This window comes from Mytilus californianus, unplaced genomic scaffold (assembly GCF_021869535.1).
Source record: "Mytilus californianus isolate M0D057914Y unplaced genomic scaffold, xbMytCali1.0.p SCAF_8, whole genome shotgun sequence".
Lineage (NCBI taxonomy): Eukaryota > Metazoa > Mollusca > Bivalvia > Mytilida > Mytilidae > Mytilus > Mytilus californianus.
In genome coordinates, this window is record NW_026262734.1 from 102,476,565 (window position 1) to 102,496,698 (window position 20,134).

At 32.8% G+C, this 20,134-nt stretch overlaps 1 long non-coding RNA gene across 1 annotated transcript in view; it reads right to left on the reverse strand.

Annotated features, from left to right (window-relative positions):
- The window catches only part of LOC127711390 (uncharacterized), a 33,139-nt gene extending 13,770 nt beyond the window's left edge, over positions 1-19,369 (reverse strand). Inside the window, exon 1 of the long non-coding RNA XR_007986668.1 lies at positions 19,251-19,369. This is a non-coding gene — a long non-coding RNA (uncharacterized LOC127711390). The remainder of the gene's footprint in view (positions 1-19,250) is intronic.
- Between the last annotated feature and the right edge of the window lie 765 nt (positions 19,370-20,134).

Here is a 20,134-nt window from a genome sequence, read left to right on the forward strand (position 1 = left end):
TCGTAATAAAACCTGCCGACAAAGGGGGCGCTGTGGTTGTCATGAATAAAACAGATTACATAGCAGAGGGAAATCGCCAACTTTCAAACTCCATTTTTTATAAACAATTAACCACAGATCCAACACTAAATACTATTCGAAGGATCAACACCATCCTTCAAGAGATGTTCGACCAAAAGCATATAGACAATGACACCTTTGATTATCTCCGACCTCTTGAGAACGAAGCAAAGGCCGGAAGATTCTATATGTTGCCTAAAATACATAAAACGGGCAATCCAGGTCGACCAATTGTTTCAGCAAATAGTCATCCAACTGAAAAGATATCAGAATTTGTAGACCATCATCTAAGACCTCATGTGAAAGAACTACCCTCTTACATCCAAGATACGACTGATTATCTAAAGAAAATGGAAAGCCTCAATCCTCTACCAAGCAATACTATACTTGCATCCATGGACGTGTCTTCTTTATATACCAACATTCCACAAGACGAAGGAATAGCAGCGTGTGAAGAGGTATGGAACACTCGTAGTGAAAAAAATCCTCCAACTGAGTGCCTTGTTACACTTCTGAAACTAGTGCTAGAGAACAACAACTTCTCTTTCAATGAAAAACATTATCTCCAGATAGACGGTACTAGTATGGGCACAAAAATGGGCCCGTCATATGCCAACATATTTATGGGCCAACTTGAAAAACGCCTCTTGGCTAGTGCTCCATACCAGCCCTTATCATGGTTCCGATTCATTGACGATATTGATTTCAAATGGACAGATTCACAAGAACATCTTAATGAATTTCTAGGACACTGTAACTCTTTCCACCATTCAATAAAATTTACATATGAATCATCTATGGAGAAAATAAACTTCCTCGACACTACGAGTTACATCAAGAACGGAACCATTATAACGGACCTTCATACCAAACAAACGGACAAACATCAATTCCTTTCTCCTAAAAGTTGCCATCCTAAACACTGCTCCCGTGGCATCCCATTCAGCCAGGCATTGCGAATCAAGAGAATATGCTCTACTGAAAATACGCAAAATGCTAGACTAGGACAACTACGTAAACATCTAGTTGTTCGAGGATACAATAACAACATCATTGATAGCGCTTTCGAAAGAGCAAACAAAACTAGTCGCCAAGAACTTCTAGAGTATAAAGATAAGAATAAAGCAGCTAACAGAACACCCCTTGTACTCACTTACCATCCTGATTTTAAAAATGTGTCTTCCATTGTTCAGAAGCTTTACAACACAAGCAGTTCCTTCGACCACATTGTTTGTAGCAACAGGGAGATGGAGTAGGCTGCTTTGCTAATACAGATGTCACTAATTTGTCACGGATGTTTTTAGGTCTTCTGAAGGCCATGACTGGTGGTGAGGAAAATACTTTTTTAAGATTTGAATCATTTTCTATAATTTTCCAATGCATATATATATATTTATTACAGTTTAAACATAAACAACTTACATTGTACTGATGCACTTGTAGAGAGAATGCGACCAGCAATGTTTTAGCTGGACAAAATACTTCCTCTGTCCAATCTCCATAGTTCTGCTGACCGGAACTTGCTGTGTCACCACAACGAACACCCCCTTTACTTCCACAGATAATTTCGATAGCATTCAGTTCTGTTCTATCGTCATCTGGCCCTTCAATCTGTCATTCAAAGAAGAAAAAAAAGTGATCGCGAGCAATAATATTATCTTACCACATATACACCTTCTTACCCATATGGAATTTACTGACCCGGTATATATCGTATTATTTCACAAGCGCACTGTGTAACTAATAATAATATGTATGCATATATGATATGATGATTTAACGTTCGGATAAACATGTATTTATATTTTCAATATAGTAATATTATTAATCGAATATTTTTAAGGATTTGTGATTGGTTAAAACTTGATCACATGTACATTTGTATTTACTCAGTTTGCATGCCAATACTGTTGTGTTTAGCTTTTCGTAGGTCAAACACAGCGTATAGCAAAGGGCATACAGCATGTTATTAAAAATACATTATAGAAATCCCTAATTTCATATTTTTCATGTAATATTTTTTTTAATTAATAATATAACAATTGTAGCCTTTGGGTGAGGTCAATACGATGTTATATCTATCTAGAGAAGTATTTTGACCTCGGAATTTGTCCTCAGTTAATGTGCTTCTCTTAGGTCAATATAACCTCGAATGAACCTCATATAAAGGCTATACATGTATTGTATAGTATTGATTCAAATCAAAATGTGAGGAGAATAAGATTTAAATTGGTGATGAAAAGATCAATTAAGTACGCGAGCAACCGTATTTAATTTATTCATGACGAAACCAGGAAGCATTTACCCTCTCAATCAATATATTCTTAAAGATATTCGCTACTCTTGTTTATGTCTTTTTGTCAGATACTAGGAATCCTATAGTTTTATCCATGAAGCGCCAATAAAAATTATGCACGCTAACCTCTACTTTTCTATTCATAATTTAATTACATATAGTTTTAAAAGCAATTTTTTAATACAATTCTTGCTATTTTATCATAGTTTTTGAAAGAGAAAGGGGCCAAAGTTAAATGTAAGAAAAATCTAGAGAGAATCATTTTCCGCCAAATTTCAATTGATTATATATCTCAGAAACAAGGACACGGACCTTTCGTTTTTTTTCTGCTTTTTTATTTCCATTATTAAAAAACTATCACTTTCTAATAGTCTTTTGAAAAGCTTGTCCCTTTGAAACAGACGAGCGAACATCCTTACAAAGAAGTGAGCCAGGCTTTAGTTCTACAGCTTACTCTTCCTACCCTTTATCAACTAACTTCATTATGTATTTTTCATGGTTTCTCTTTTTAGAATTACTAAGCATTAATTTTTGAATAAAAATGGATTTAAATAAACTTTTTGATGTTAGTATTTTTCTCTGTTTTATCGAAATTGGCATTTGAAGCAGCTACATGTATCGAAAAAAAAAAGCCCACAGACTAAACGAAACCACCGACTACATTAATCAACCCTTACTACCTCCTGTCAAAATAAAAAGAAAGATAAAGAATTTCTTTTTTCGCTTTTGATACTTCTCTATGTAAAAAAAAAGTATAAAAATGAAACTCTCCCGCCACCACACCATGTAGTGTGTACTTCCTATTGACGTCGATCAAAAACCGTTAGCTTAATATAGTAACCATGGAAATATCCATACATTCATTTTGTAACCAACGGCATAATGACCTTTCGAACAAAATTCTTGGTATGTCCAATCCCCAAAAACTCCACCATTTGTAACAGACAATGTATAGATATAGTCTGAAAAACATAAGTTATGCAGGTGATTTTTTTTTATAAATAACGTTTTACGTTACAGCAAACCCAACAGCAGCACAAATTAAAGACCTCTAAAACTCAATATACAGTATATGCAACAATAAAAAGGTATGTGTACAATATATTTGAAGTAACACCAGCACCCCCTTTAAAAAGAAAAAAAAAACATAGTATCAATTAGACAGAAACTATCAATGTTCTGCAATCGACACTATTTTTTAAAATAGCAAAACCATTAGGTGTAACATGCGTAAGTCGAACACGTACTAGATTTCTGAGTTTGGACAGGCACACAGAAATTCATTGCTAGCAAATATGCTTAACCCCGCCACATGCTTCACGTACCTGTCTTAGGTAAAAAAGCTAATCCGAATAATCCACTTCTTATATTTCGCCCACTATCGATCGCCTCGTGAGGACACTGACAAATATAGGGCACACAATCATTCCTGTTAAGTCATCTAAGTCAGAAGCCTGTAATTCAATGGAGGTTATTGGTTTCTATTGTTCGTTTATTGTTTATAATAAATCGTCGTTGGTTTTTTTTCGTTTGAACTTTTTACATTTTGTTATGACGTGGCCTTTTATATCTTAGTATACGAGGGTGTTGATGTGGTTTATAAAATTGAAAATAATCGACCAAACAATTAGGAAATAGAGACATATAGTCGCCTAGTACCACTTCATTTGGCTCTCTAGGTAGGCTTAGTATGACAACTTTAGTTTACCAACTTCCCTGATGATAATTCACTTTTAGTTTTTAGGGAGAAAGTTTGGAAAACAAAATGATTTCTGAGTGTCCTTTCCGTAAATTCTATCGGGATGTTTTTTTAGGCGTACTACTTCCTTCTTTTTTCATGTATTTCCCTCCAGCATTGGAACACACGCAGCAAAAAATGGTAACGAATAAAATCGTATGCACAATAAATGAATCAAAATTGAAATGCAGTATATAGAGCCTCGGCCATAACAGATGCGCATGTACAAATATAATTATATGAATGTACATACTTTTGATTTACACGTGTGTCTCAAATGATTTCGGTTCCTCCATTTTTACAAACAACCCTACAGTTGTAACTTGTATAACTTATATAGGAAATAACGGTAGTATTTATTCTTCCATAGGCGACAATACTAACATTTTCTACATTTACCACTTTTTATTATAATAACCTGGACAAAACAGGTATGTGTTATATTAGTACTTTATTATTCTGTTCTAGAAATTTACGTCAAATGGTAACATGACTATCTTCGAACGGAGCTTATTTATGGTATCCATGCCCACCGTCATTTTACATCAAATTGAAGCCTTTTCAAATTACTCTCAAAAAAAATTTCAATGTGTTTCAAAATTTATATTATAAATAGACATACTGCAGTTATTCAGAAATTAATAAAAAATATATTATACCCTTTCGTTCACAGCACTCCTAAGTTGACTTCGTTCACCTACCTTGGGTACACGAAAGGCCAACCTAAAGATGGGAAATGTAATAATATTTGTTTCCAATAACGCTAAACAGGACTGCAGATTCACATCTAAATGCAACTTAATTAAACGTGGTAAACTACTTTAACCAAAGACATTATTTGTCGAACGCAAATCTGTTGCATGTAAAAGGGAGATTGTAGTGGTCTGGTAACTTGGAAAAAATGAAAACAACACGTTATAAATTTCATGCGTCCGAACGTTTTTCTGGATTTACCTTCATCAGGAACGCTCAAAGTCGAATATTTAATCCATCTAAGGCCAACTTTGCCTGAGGGAGTTGAAACCTTAGTTTCTAATAATTTCAAATTTTATTAACGGACAATTTTAGAAAGGTTTGTTATAAATCATATCAGTACCAAAGTACTGACTACTGGACTGATGATACCCTCGGGGACTGATAGCCCATTAGTAGAGGTATCGACCCAGTGCTGTAAAAGATGAAAACAACTCGTTATTAATTTCATGCGTCCGAAGCGCTTTTCTGAATTAACCTTCATCAGGAACGCTCAAAGCCAAATAGTTGAAAGCCAAGGATGTATAAAAACCGAAACAGTTGAAGAGCTGTATGACCAAAAAGTACCTAAAAAAATAGCCAAATTCATCTAAGGCCAACTTTGCCTAAGGGAGTTGAAACCTTAGTTTCTAATAATTTCAAATTTTATTAACGGATGATTTTAAAAAGGTTTCTTATAAATCATATCAGTACCGAAGTACTGACAACTGGGCTGATGATACCCTCGGGGACTGGTAGTCCACCAGCAGAGGTATCGACCAAGTGCTGTAAAAAATGAAAACAACACGTTATAAATTGTATGCGTCCGAAGCGCTTTTCTGGATTTAATTTCATCAGGAACGCTCATAGCCAAATATTTTAAAGCCGAGGATGTATTAGAACCGAAACAGTTGAAGAGCTGTATCTCCAAACAGTACCTAAAAAAAGAGCCAAATCCATTTAAGGCCACCTTTGCCTAAGGAGTTGAAACCTTAGTATCTATTAATTTCAAATTTTATTAACGGATAATTTTAGAAAGGTTTGTTACAAATCATATCAGTACTGAAGTACTGACTACTGGGCTGATGATAGTCTCTGGGACTGGTAGTCCACCAGCAGAGGGATCGACCCAGTGCTGTAAAAAATGAAGACAACACGTTGTAAATTGTATGCGTCCGAAGCGCTTTTCTTGATTTACCTTCATTAGGAACGCTCAAAGCGAAGAACTCTTTCAAGCTAAGGATGGGTTGCAGATTTAGGTGGCAGCGGACGGACAAATTGATTACTATATAGCTCCACAATTGCTGAAGATATAATAAAATGAACAAAGAATTATCAATTATGGACAAAGAGACAGACATATCCATTATAATATCTCCACACTTTATTTACAAAGTTAGGAGATAGCAAGTGCAAATCAAGACAAATATTATAATTTCAAGATGGATTTGCAATAACTGTTGTACTCTGAAATCCATCCAGCTGTTCAGATAATAAGAAACAAAGTGAAAAACCGGCACGGGTTCAGACAGAAAGATATTGAATGTAGAGAAAACTGTCCACCTAACTCATTGAGGGATTTCATCAGATGACAATCCGAATACTTAAAATCTAAGCTAAAAATAAACATACTAATTCAGTCACGTACTCAAAATGTCGAGAGTTTGTTGTAAAGTTTTAAGCTGGTATGATTTGTGGCTGCGAAAATAATGACAGCTTCACGTGTAGAGCTTAAAGGATTTACCATATTGATCCATATTGAAAGCATGTATGTATGGTAGTAAGTCAAGGGGTTCTATCCTTCTGTCATTAAGTTTCTCGGTTTACATAAGTTCATAAAGCACATGCTTGACTTACCGCTAAATTTACGACCGGGGTGTAGAATGTTTGAACCAGAAACGTTGTTAAATTCCGTATGACAGCAACCAGAGGATCCCAGTTTACACTCTCCACTCAATGTTACATAAGTAATCTCACAGCAGATATCACTGTTTTCCACACAGAATGCTGCACATTGAATTTCAGACAAACTACCTATAACTTCAAGATCTATTGACCTTATTTCCTTATTTTTATCTACTCTGAAAAATTCCTTAGTTGTCTGATATTTTCCAACAATAAACTTCACGTTTTGAAAAAGGAAACTCAATATCAAAGCGATTTCAAATATTTGCATGACTGTCCGAAAAAATGAATATTTATTTTGATATTTAATGTTAAGGTTCAAACTTTCGAAAAATACTGAAAACTCATTTAATTTTGATCCATTCGATAAACTGCAATTAGTTTATCTGCAGTGTATTCTATTGTTGCAGTAATCAAAATGAATCTATAAAATAACAATTGTGTGCGCATTTAACGAAGTCATATGACAGGCATTTAAATTAGAACAATTTTTTTTAAAGATTTTATTTTCAATTAAACCTTATAAAAAAATCTTTCCACGACTGAACTCAACTTAGAATTGAAAATGTTCATGTAATAACTTAGCTCATAGTTAATTTAAGAGAGCGAGACATCAGCAAATGAAATCGCACTGAATCAATAAAATTACACCAGTGAGACCAAATGGAGCAATTTCAGTGGAAGGCCTACGGTACTTCGGGAGTTTCCAGTAGCAGCACGGTCATGTTGATGGTGAATACATCAATTATATATGATACTGTTTTCTTAACAGATTTAATTCACATTCGAAATCCCTATCAGGAATGTATGTCTTTTCAAATATTTTCATATGAATGATGTTGTTGAATGTGAGATCAGAATATTTGAAAAGGCAGTTTTCTACTGGTCTTTATTGGTAATGAGATCGATCTATGTCCGGTTTCACACTTTCATTCCTATGTTTGGTTTAATGAAAAATAAAAAGAGTCAGAAAATACTTAAGGTACAACAAAACTGACTGATAAGTCGAAATCAGATCAACAAAACTGACTGATAAGTCGAAGACAGACCGACAAAACTGACTGATAAGTCGAAGACAGACCGACAAAACTGACTGATAAGTCGAAGACAGATCGACAACACTGATTGATAGGTCGAAGACAGATCGACAAAACTGACTGATAAGTCGAACACAGACCGACAAAATGACTGATAAGTCGAAGACAGACCGACAAAACCATTGATGAAAATGACAAAAAGACAAACATCAGTTAACAAACCATAAAGTAGAAATTTTAAGACTGAACAACTCGAACCCTTGAAAATTTCACGTGGTCCGGCATGATAAGCATAATTATCATGCCCCAACTGTCGTGTTGCTCATACTGAACAACACGAACCCCTGAAAATATCACGTGGTCCGGCATGATAAGAACTGAACAACACAAACCCCTGAAAATATCACATAGTCCGGCATGATAAGACTGAACAACACAAACTCCTGAAAATATCACGTGGTCTGGCATGATAAGCACTGAACAACACGAACCCCTGAAAATATCAGGGTGTCCGGCATGATAAGCATTTCATGCCCCCAACTGTCGTGTTGTGTACGAATGCATTGATGATATCTACGAACAAACCGTTTTTATGTTGTTTATATTACAATTAAACACAACTGATTTATTGAAACTATCTATAAGATTTCAGCCTAAGATATAATACGGATTAATTACTATTTTTTCAAATTTATTTATATAATATTTCGTACATAGACTACAGTGTATCATAAGCCTCTAAAGACTGGTTGGTATTAATATATGTATTTATGTGCGTTATGTGGAATGAGTTTGAACCATATATTTTTGGAATCAGTATCAAGTAAACTATCAAATAAAACCGGAAGTGACATTTTTCAAACCGGAAGTAACAATTTAACTCCCTTATTTAGAAAAAAAAATGTATAGAAACAATATATTTTTGCAATCAGTGTACAATAAGCTATCATTTGACGCTAAATATGATATTTTAAACCTAATTTTAATAGTTCTATATCAAAAGAGATCTTTATGAGTGGAAAGACCTTCAATTGTTCTCTGAACAATTGGTTTTTAATTGGTATTAATATATGTATTTATGTGCGTTATGCGGAATGAGTTTGAAAAACTGCACAATAATTTGATAACGATTAGTTTAAATAGGTTATGAAACAATTGTTGTAGGGTCTGTCGGTCAGTATATAAGGTCACGGCACAAGTTTTAAGTTATTGAGGACTGGGCAGTTACTACACCAACGCACGTTTTATAGTTAGAAGTTTAATTTTTCTTTTATAGATTGTTTAAATAACTTAAGCATGCTGTTTAACACGTGTAGGGTTCTGTCTAGCAGTTGTTTTTTGTGTTAAGGACTTCATATTTTAGTTTGGACTTTGAGGCAGAGGAAATATTTTGTATTTGAAAATAAAATTTTGAGATGGTCACTGCGCAATTCGATACTTAAACATTGTATTTGTGTTTTATTGTATTTAATAAAAATGTGAACATAATTGCATGTGCGCAATTGTGGTCACATGGTTTCCAACATGTCCAAGTAGCTGTAACATTTTAGCACGAACATAAATATTTTATTTGAATTAAAACACAAGCATGCTTATCGACATATATAAGTATGTTTGAAATTTTAGTGTAATATATTGTTTTTCATGTACACAAATTGTACTTTAGAACAAAAATGTAATAAAGTTTTACATGATCAAATCAAATGGTACTCATTTGCTATTACACAAAGAGAGAAATAAATTTAAGTTCAGTCAAATAGATCAACCAAATTTAAACCTCATCTATAATCACTACCAGATCTTTGCAAAATTAAAATTATGTAGTACTTTTATCTTTCCATAACACAAATTGACAAATTTTTCTCAGCAGCTAAAAGACATAGCTTCATCAAATCTCTCTATCATTCACCTAGTTATAAGCCAGACCGTTTAACACACTGCACTTCTTTCGGTGTTTTACTTCAGGTTAACAAGGATTTTATATCCCTAAATTGTCCTGTACAAATATGGAATTTTCGTTTCATTTTCCACAGCAACTGCAATTCAAAAGTTCTTGATTGGGGGGGGGGGGGGGGGGGGGGGGGGGGGGGGGAAGGGGGGGGGGTAAAATAAATTAGCAATTGTTTTGGACAGACACCTTTCAACAATCAAAATAATAAATAAATGCAAAAATTACACTTTAAAGTAAAGCAATATTGAAAACTGATACTATGAACCCAATCATTACCCCATATATTATATTTCGCGTTTAGCTTTTTCAAGGCACCTTCGCGGCGATTTAACTTGGTGATTTTCAAATTTACTTGATGCAAGAACCCAAACAAAAACCAGGGCTGTTCTCATGTTCACCGGAAGGGTAAGCAGATCCTAATCCTCATGTGTCACCTGTCGTGAATCTAATGTAATTACAAATTTGGTGAGAAGTTTAATTCTGTGAAGCAAAATTCGAGAAAAGGAGGATAGGATTGTGGTTACGACAATTGGAACATATCCGTCGCTATCTGTTAAACAGATATTCCATAAAATCTGTGATGTAGCGCAAGTCCCACTGAGACGGCAATTATGACGGCAATGGATTTAAATGTATATGAAATTCAACAACTAAATGCTTTTACAGAAAATAATGTAATCAAATCAAAAACTATCATTGTGTACATCATAAGGATTTGGGTTCTCGTTCTTTCAACGTTGTATTTTGAAAAGCAAAATAGTGAAGTTCTATCCTTGCGTTACTTTATTTAAGGCAGCAAACCCCGTAAAAAATGAGAGCAGCGATATGTATACTTTTTAAGTTATTCAGATCAATAGTAAATGTTACTTTATTTTTAATGTAATTGCGAATGAAACGACAAGAAGTCTAACTTGCAATCAATAGTTTCTATATAAAATATAAGGAGATGAGGTATGATAGCCAATGAGACAACTATCCACCAAAGTTTAAATAAAGTGGATGTAAGCAGTTAAATGCAACCATACATCCTTTAACAACGAGAAAACCAATACCGTATAGTCGGCTATAAAAGGCCCTGACATGAAAAATATAAAACAATTCAATTGAGAAAAACTAACGGCTTCATGTATAACAAAACAATTCACGAAAAACAAATATGACAGACATGAACTAACGACAACCACTGCATGTGTTTTCTTTTAAAGATGTTTCACTGAACAATGATTCGGATATATTTGATTATTAGTGTTTCTTAGCATACATTTGAGATTAAAGATAATGAATTGTTCATACCTTTGTATTGTTGTTCACATTTAGAGAAAATAGTCACGAAGAACATAATTAGTTTAAGCTGACCTTCCAAGGTAGTATTCACACAAACTGTTGCGTACTGTAAATTTAAACAGTTTGTTCATCGTAATGAACATTACCTATACATGAGAATTATTGTTTACACGAGTAACCTATAACTTATATAAATATCAAAGGATTTAAAAAAAATATTCGAAATAGGTGGATTAAGATTTTTACCACAGTTTCAGAGAATGATAATGTATTGCAGAGGTTTATAAAAAAAGTTTTTATTTCAAAATAATATGTGGTTGCCATGGTAGCCACCTATGAAGTTCTCCAAGCTAAATCGCAGTTTTTCACACTTATTTTTCATGAATTTTCAATATTTTCCCATTCAATTCACTTTAAAATTGTTCAGTATAGTTGAGTTTGTTTTTACTTTTATATTTTCTTTAGCAACTAACCTTGCCTTTAAAAAAGCATATTTTTGCAATTATTTTTTTGAGGTTTTATAAAAAAAAAGGGGGAATTAACATGTTATGACAAAAGGTAAAACCTGTGACAAAAAATCGCAGCTTAAATTAATTTTTTTTTTTATAAAAACTCTTATCTACCATTTAAAATTAAAAAAAAAAGAGAGTGATGAAGTTTGATATAAAAAAATAATGATTTTTAAAATCATGGTCAAACTGGATTATATTTTATCTTGTTTTTCCAATATAAGGTTGAAATTCTCTATTGTTTGACTTGTTTTGATAAATGCAAATACAACTTTGAATAATAAATTTCATAATACCATACAGTACCTTGACATGTTTCCTTATTTCTTTATTTTAATTTTTGAGGCTTAAAAAGGGGGAAATTTTCTCATTTTTTATCTGTTTATTTTCACAACATCATGAACATTATGACAACTTTAGAAAAATATTAGAAAACTGAAAAAAAACTATTGTTTTCTTATTATTAAATTGACGATATGCCCGTTTTAACACTTCTAATTTACAAAATAGTGAGGCTCAACATGGGTGAAAGTTATATTTTATACCATAGGAGCATTCAGCTAAACCCAATCTTGTAAAAGTTTATAAATTTGCTATATATTTTATTAATACTTTAGTGTATTTTTGTTCTGCATTGCTCATGTTGCTAAATTGCGCCATGCATTTCTTTTTCAATATATGAAATGCTATTTAAAACCACCTAGATTCATGATTATAAAATATGGAGCTGCAAAGGAACAAGATTAGCTGTTTTATGTCAAAGATGTGCTTAAACTTTAAGCACCATGATTCAGTGGCGGATCCAGAATTTTTTGTAAGGGGAGGGGGGCACTGACTGACCTAAGGTAAAGGGGGGGGGGCTCCAGTCATGCTTCAATGATTCCCTATATAATCAACTAAATTTTCCCACAAAGGGGGGGGGGGGGGGGGGGATGTGGCTTCTGGATCCCCTTGATCCGCCTATGTGGTTGAAGATCTATAGAAGTAAACATTTACTTTTGCTGAACAGACAAATTTTTCACTTCTGTATTATTTGACGTGATGTAACATGTTTGTCCTGGTGAAGATGTAAGACATTTTTTTTTTATTGTTGCCATTATTTGTTAATATAAAGATTTGGATTCCCACTAAATTTCGACACAAGCATCACTTATGATATATTTGGTGTTGCAAAGTTGCAACAGCTACCATAACTTTTTTTGTGAAAAATCAACATAATTATCTATCAAAAATAATGCAGAAGAGAATTGAACATTTTAATGATTAAGTACCCTCATTGCTACATAATTACTGGTGGGAAAAAATGATAAGATTAATTGTTGTTTGCTAAACGTTCAGTGGCAAATATTTCATGCTATTGGTAAATTGGAAAGAAAGCAAAATACAAGTATAAACATTTATCTGAATTATCTGAAACTAATTGCATTCATAATGACACAGGTTTATGATCTGAATTAGAATTTGCAGGACAAATATCAATATCACGGTAGGTATAGTGTCCGGCTAGGATCGTGGTTTTTCGAGTGAATCCGTCCATTTTTTTTTTCGAGTGATAAAACTTGCGATAAGGTCAATTATCTGCTATTTCGTAATTATAATAGTTTTTTACATGACTACCCATCTTATTTTGAATACTATACATGTTTTGAGCAACAAAGAAGCACAATTTCCTTGTATTTAATCAAACCATTCAGTGTTTAATACTGTCCGGGTTTTTTCGAGAGTAACAGTGAAACCGTCCGGGTTTTTAAGCAAATGTTCCGGTTTTTTTTTAAAGAAAATATGAATAAAAAAAGGTATTCTTGACTTTAAAAAATGACTTTTTCTAGTTTATAACTGTAATAAAATGAAGGAACATATCATATATTCCCAATAAATCACCAAAAAACATAATTATGTAATACTTATACACTGAGGGATATGTGTGTCTGGATAAGAAACCCCGACGACCGGAGGCCGCTGGAGTTTCTCATCCAGACACACCGTACCCCGAAGTGTATAACTAACTTACACCTGATGCTAAACCCTTTATTTGTTTACATTGAATATTGAATGAAAAAAAATGTAAAGCATTTTTATTGACAGTATCAAACCATGATTAATAAGAATTTTTATTTTTTTAAATGAAACCCAACTAGTAACCTTACTTTGACCTCTTCATTCAAACGTTGACAAGTGAGTAGATTTTACAAATGTCAAAGTTGCCGTTTTGCATATTCCCGTTAAATTCATGTGCTAATATGGATCAGCAGGTCAAGGTTGGCCGTATCGTGCTTTCTTATTACAAAAAAAATACATCATGCTCATGGTATGCAGTTGTCAATATAGACGGGTATAAGACGGACGACATTTTGAGTCATTCGTTGGATTTGGTAGAAGAGACTGAAGATAACGCAATATTTATAATCCAAAGTACTTACATGTATCAGTTTAATGAAGGTAATCATAAATGTATTTTACATGTTACAGTTTTATCCAAAAAAGCCGACCCCCCTTCTTCTCAACATTTAACAAACATTCATAGTCAAACATACTAGGGCATAGGTGTGTTTGGATTAGAAATTTGCCGACCGGACATATATGTAGGAACCCCCCTGTTTTGGGGGCAATTGGATGGGGGTCCTGGGGCTGGAAAAAAGTAAAATCACAAAAATACTGAACTCCGAGGAAAATTCAATCGGAAAGTCCCTAATCACATGGCAAAATCAAATGACAAAATGGAACCCCCTTTTATACGATCAATGCTTTTGAATTGGGACATCTGACTGGAACCCTCTTTTTATCTTGGGTTGGCTACCCCTTTTAAAAATGGTTGGATTCGCCCCTGGGTGCCATCATTAGTCTTCAACAATCTTTAACTTTATATTTATTTTATGATTAAGACTTGGTCCGAATGAAAACTATATGTTTTGAATGTATAATTCTAATAAAAGTTCTTTACATGTATGTTCTTTAAGACATTTCCATATGGGATTAAAAATTGTAGCTTCAGGCAAAGGAGTATTTGAATTATTTTTTAATTCAAAGTAGAAGCTAAATATTTTTTTCGCTATTGGAATTTCCTGAAATCTGTTTTTTTAATATGTTTTGAAACAGCTTGTAGTGAATACTATTAGTAATCTCTTATGTTCATGCTTAAAAAAAACAATTTCTATTGTTATGAATAACAATGGACTGTGCTTACGGTATGTAGAAGCAGGGGTTTCCAGAAAACCCGCACGTCTTACCCTGTAGTCAAAATCCATTGTTATTCCTAACAATTGATCTATTCAATCTACACTTGTTTCAGAAATAGAAACTATGAAGTATAACAATAGAACTGGGGTGTAATACTACGTAGATCAAAATTAACCTTTTTTCAATTTAATGCAAATTTTGTGTTCGGAAAACTTACCACAACTTTGCAGTGTTAAGTTAGAAATTATTGGATCCTTTATAAAACGGTCTTTAGTCACAGTGCAAGGGACTCTTAATCTTTGCAACTTCAAGTTCATTTCATGCTACTTTTGATTTTACAGTTTATACTATTTTTTGTGGTGAACCCCGGAGTTTTAAAAAAAAAGGAGTAAGAAACCTACTGGACAGCAGTAAAAAATCAGAAAGATGCTATGTAATAAAAAATATTCTACTAAAGAAGGCCTGCCTCCACCTCCACAAAAAAAATCCATGAATTAAAAAAACCACCACACACACTTAATTCGCCCCATTTTTATTCCCATTGACAATAAAATTTGAATTAAATTTCATACAAAATTTACAATGAAATGAATAGTTCACCAGCTTATAATTAACACACTATATGAATGTACGTCTCAATCCAAATTGTCTATGCTTACATTAGATGGTTGACATCACAAATATATACTGTACATGTAATTTATAAGATGTGACAAACAACAATATATACAAATGAACGATACTAGTACTTGTTTACAACATGTAAGTGATAGTACACCATATTCAAACTGATGAATGCTTTGGTTTCATGCCTTGGAAAGTACTTAATTTGAACCTTTTTTATTGTTTTTAAACGTAAATATACTGACACATAACATTTTAAGCTATAGTAAATTTGTATATTCACTCGATAAAACACGGACGCACTCGAAAAAACCCGGACTTCTCTCGAAAAAACCCGAACATATAGAAATGAATTTAGTCTCAAAATGTCGTTTTCAATGCAATAACAAGAATTTTTAAAGTGTCTGTATATCTAAGGATATATAAATTCCATGTATGCATTTCCTTTGACATTTGCATTAGTATGTGTATAAAAATGGCTTTATTCTGTATTTTGGAATAAACGCATTTTAAGGCTAAATTTGAATTTTTCAACGAAAAATAATGTCGGATTAGTAATATCTTTTTATCTCAAATACTAACATATCTAGTATAACCTTGTATATTAAACTCAAGCGACTATATCACATCTTGTCAAAAAGAAAGTCTGTTTGTTTACATTTTTGTTCATATTCACTCGAAAAAAATCGGTCACAATCGAAAAAACCCGATCAAATCACTGGAAAAACCCCGATCCTATCCGGACACTATACCTACCGTGAATATGGTGTCTAAATAAAGGCAACAGTAGTCTACCTCCGTTTAAAAGTCATAAATCGATTGAGAGAAAACAAATCCGGGTAACAAACTAAAACCGAAGGAAACACATCAACTATAAGAGGAAAACAACGAAACAACAGAAACACAGAAGTGCAACAAAAACAAACGACAATACAACATACATAGAAACGAACTATTAGATAAAAACTGTCATTTTCCTGACTTGGTACAGGACATTTTAACAAAAAATGGTGGGTTGAACCTCGCGCTTTTATGGCTTCTAATGTACAGTAAAATGAATTGCATACCATTGCTCCTTAAACAAATGATTACTAAACTTTAGTCTATAATAATTCTGAATGATACATTTATTAGATTTGAAAAAGAGATCAGCATGGTATTAAAAAGGTTCAATAAGAATACAGAATTGAAGCAAATTAAATTAATTAAGTTTTACTTTGAAATTTAATACAAAAGAACCCCTGTTCTCCTGCATGTACGACTAGATAACTTAATTGAACACCATTATTTCATAAAAACAGTACATGTATTGCCCAATTAGACAAAACATGACTGCACAAATGGTAATTTCAAGTCTCTAAGGCGCTTTTGAGAAATTCTCGGTGCTTGCATATGTTTGTATTTTAACAAGTCATCTCTTTGATTACATGTATGAAAAACATTTATTTTTGTTTGAATAACGTAATTAAAATGTGTTCATATAATTTATGCAAAATATTACTAGTTAATACAAAATGATTGACTAAATCTTCGGATCAAACAAAGTCATGTGTTAAAAACTGAAACAGCTGCCTACACAAGAATCAAGCAAGAAAAGGACAGACAATGCCAAGCATGTTTAATTTGCCTTATCCTTTAAAATCAAGGTTTATACCACAATCATTTTGTATGAGCAGTCAAAACGTATACCTATATATTTTTATGCGGTATTGAGTCACTGACTGTATATCATCTTGTTTCTGGCGTTGATAATGTGTTGCTGTAGATTTTTATTTATGACGTCAACAAAAAATACAAGTTCGCCAAATTGTTACATTCTATATAACTTGTCTATCAATTTTTACTTACTATATAGCTTGTCTATCAATAAACAAGAAACATTTCATCAAGTAAAAAAAGGAAACTTTCCGTGTATCATATAACAGGTGCCTTGAAAGAGGCATGAACTGCTTTATATCTTAACATGGTTTTCAAGGAATAACTTTAGATCTATTAAACAAATTCTTACAAATTTTAGCCAAATATTAAACCACTAAAGGTAGGTTGGTACATACATTGTAAGTGACTCACTATCTCTAAGAAGAAGCCCATAAGTACAGTGTTTTCCTTATGCTGATAAACAATCATTTTATAATTATATAGTTTCTATTCTAAAATAGGTATCAGAATTTTTGTTGGTCTGAATGCTTTCAAAATAATAAGTGGTTAAATAAAAAAAAAACACAATTAAATTTTATTTTCTATCCTATTTGAATAATATTTTTTCACTGGTTTCTTTATGGATTTGTGATAAAGAGGGTTAAAGTGGTCTCTTTGATACATTCCCCATTTCTATTCTCAATTTTATTAGTTTCAATGTAATCATTAATATTGTATATAAAGTGTATATTTTTCCAACGAATGTGTGAGTCAAGCACATCACTTTGTCAAGTTTACAACTGTGTCAAGCATGTTCAAATCAGGATAGTTCAACTTCAATGTGTGTTATAAGTTACTCTTCGACTTTTTCGCTTTTCGTGAATCAAATACGTTAATTCGTAAAAGGCGTGCTATATATAAAACAGGTACTTAGATAAACAGCTTATTTATTGGTAGAAAAATACAAAGTAAGGAAAACAAATATAAAACCTTGGATACAAGACATAATTACTGATTTATTAAATATCTAGAAAAAAATCTTGTGATTTGTTGATTCCTTTAATGAATAAAGTCTTTTTCCATCCTCTAATGAAAACAATTTTTTTCCAACGTCTCCGTTAGCAATTTTCATGTCCGCAGAAATTTCTTATGATCTTCCTTTTGACCAGTGACTTCACCTTTGCTAAATTTCTCAAGTAGATAATTTGTTTTGTTTATCATTAAACTTTTAGCATTTCCTTTCCAGTTTCATTGCCCATCTTTTTGATAGTTTGACCACATGACGTATGATAGAGACATTTAGATTCGCAAACTTTTGCTGCTATGTATCTTTTCAAGATAAGCGGTTTTCACAAAATCAACAGATGAATGATTTGGTATAATCAATTAACAATCTCCAATGAGCAAATGTCCTTCCATGCTTTCATATGCTGGAAAGGACATAATGCACTCTTCATTTTTGACAGGAAAATGTGCCGTCTGATGTCTCCTTCCGACTTGAGGTATTGAAATGTTGGTTGAGAGAATGAAATTAAATTTCAGAGGAGTCCTCTTTAATCATGATTTTTGGTATTATGTGAGAATCAATTTTTATAGAATGGAGATAATAACATCTGTCTGAACTTTTTTAATGTTTCATTTCAATATATAAAAATGTTTTTCTGTTACAAATCACGATGTATTGTTTTATGTGTACATGTAATGCTGCCCATCAAGGGCCCTTGATTGGAATAATAAATATTCTTATTCTTATTCTTATTCTTATATTTCTACGTGTTTTCCTATGAAATATAATAAAATGTGTTAAAAATCAATTTGCATAAATGTATGGTATAATGAATTTTAAGCAGCACAAAGATTGAACTACTGATATTGTATAGTGCTGATGCTGATAAGCATTATTTGCTTTTAGCAATAAAATAATCAAAATTGATGCAATAATATCAAATTAAAAAGCTATACTTACAGCTGTGATAAATGTTTTAACATTTCTTATTTACAAAATAGTTTATTATTGAGGTTCAACAAGGGTAAAAGTAATATTTTACACTATAGGGGCATTCAGGTAAAACCAATCTTGTAAAAGTTTATAAATTTGTTATAGATTTTTTTTAATACTTTAGTGTATGTTTGTTCTGCCATTGCTCGTGTTGCTTAATTGAGCAATAGAAAATAAAAGGATATGGAGTAAATGTACATGGGACAAAACAGCACACAATACATAGAAAAAATATAAAAATTATCAATGAACAGGGCTTTTATTCCTGTTCTTGTAATATAAGTAAAAAACTATACTTACAGCTGTGATGGACTCAGCCTTAGCTTTTTGACAATTATGTCAGACACAGCATGCCAATTTTTATTTTCATATTTGTTATATTTGATGAACGTGTTCTTCAACAAACATTTGGCATTCCCATGGGGAACCAACTCTGTTACTCTGCTTGCCTACTTGTTCCTTTAATTATATGAAGTTGTCTTCATACAGGGTCTTCTTATGAAGAACGAAAAGAAGCTAGCATTATCCTTTTACTTCACACTCCACCATATAGATGATGTCCTCTCACTAAATAATTCTGATGACAATGTTGAACGCATCCATCCCATCGAGCTTCAAATGAAGGATAAAACAAATACAGTTATTTTGTATGCCTCATAACTTGACTCACAACTAGAAATTGGCAATGAACGTTGGTTCAGATTTTTTTTAACGAGAAAACAGAGGATTACTGCTTCAGCATTTCCTATCACAATTTCCTTGATAGAAGATGATAAATATGTTCCAATTTTTGCAACCAGAATTCCATCCTCCTTTCCTCGAATTTGATCTACTGAATTCGATTTACCACTTGGTTTGTACATAAACAACACGACGGGGCCACATGTGGAGCAGAAACTACTTACCCTTTCGGAACACATGATACTACCCTCAGTTTTCAGTATGGTTCGTGTTGCACAGTCCTTAGTTTTATTGTGTTTTGTGGTGTTTATTTTACTGTCATTTGTCTTACGATCTTGTTTTGGTTTTTGCCATGTCATTGTCCATTTGTTTTCGACTTAAGAGTTTTAGACGTGTAAAATAAAATTAAAATTTGATGTGGTGGCGAATTATTTCGATTCTAATAGGACAAATATGGTAATTCTAAAATTGAAGCGAAGGTAAGATTGCCGTGGGTATGGCTA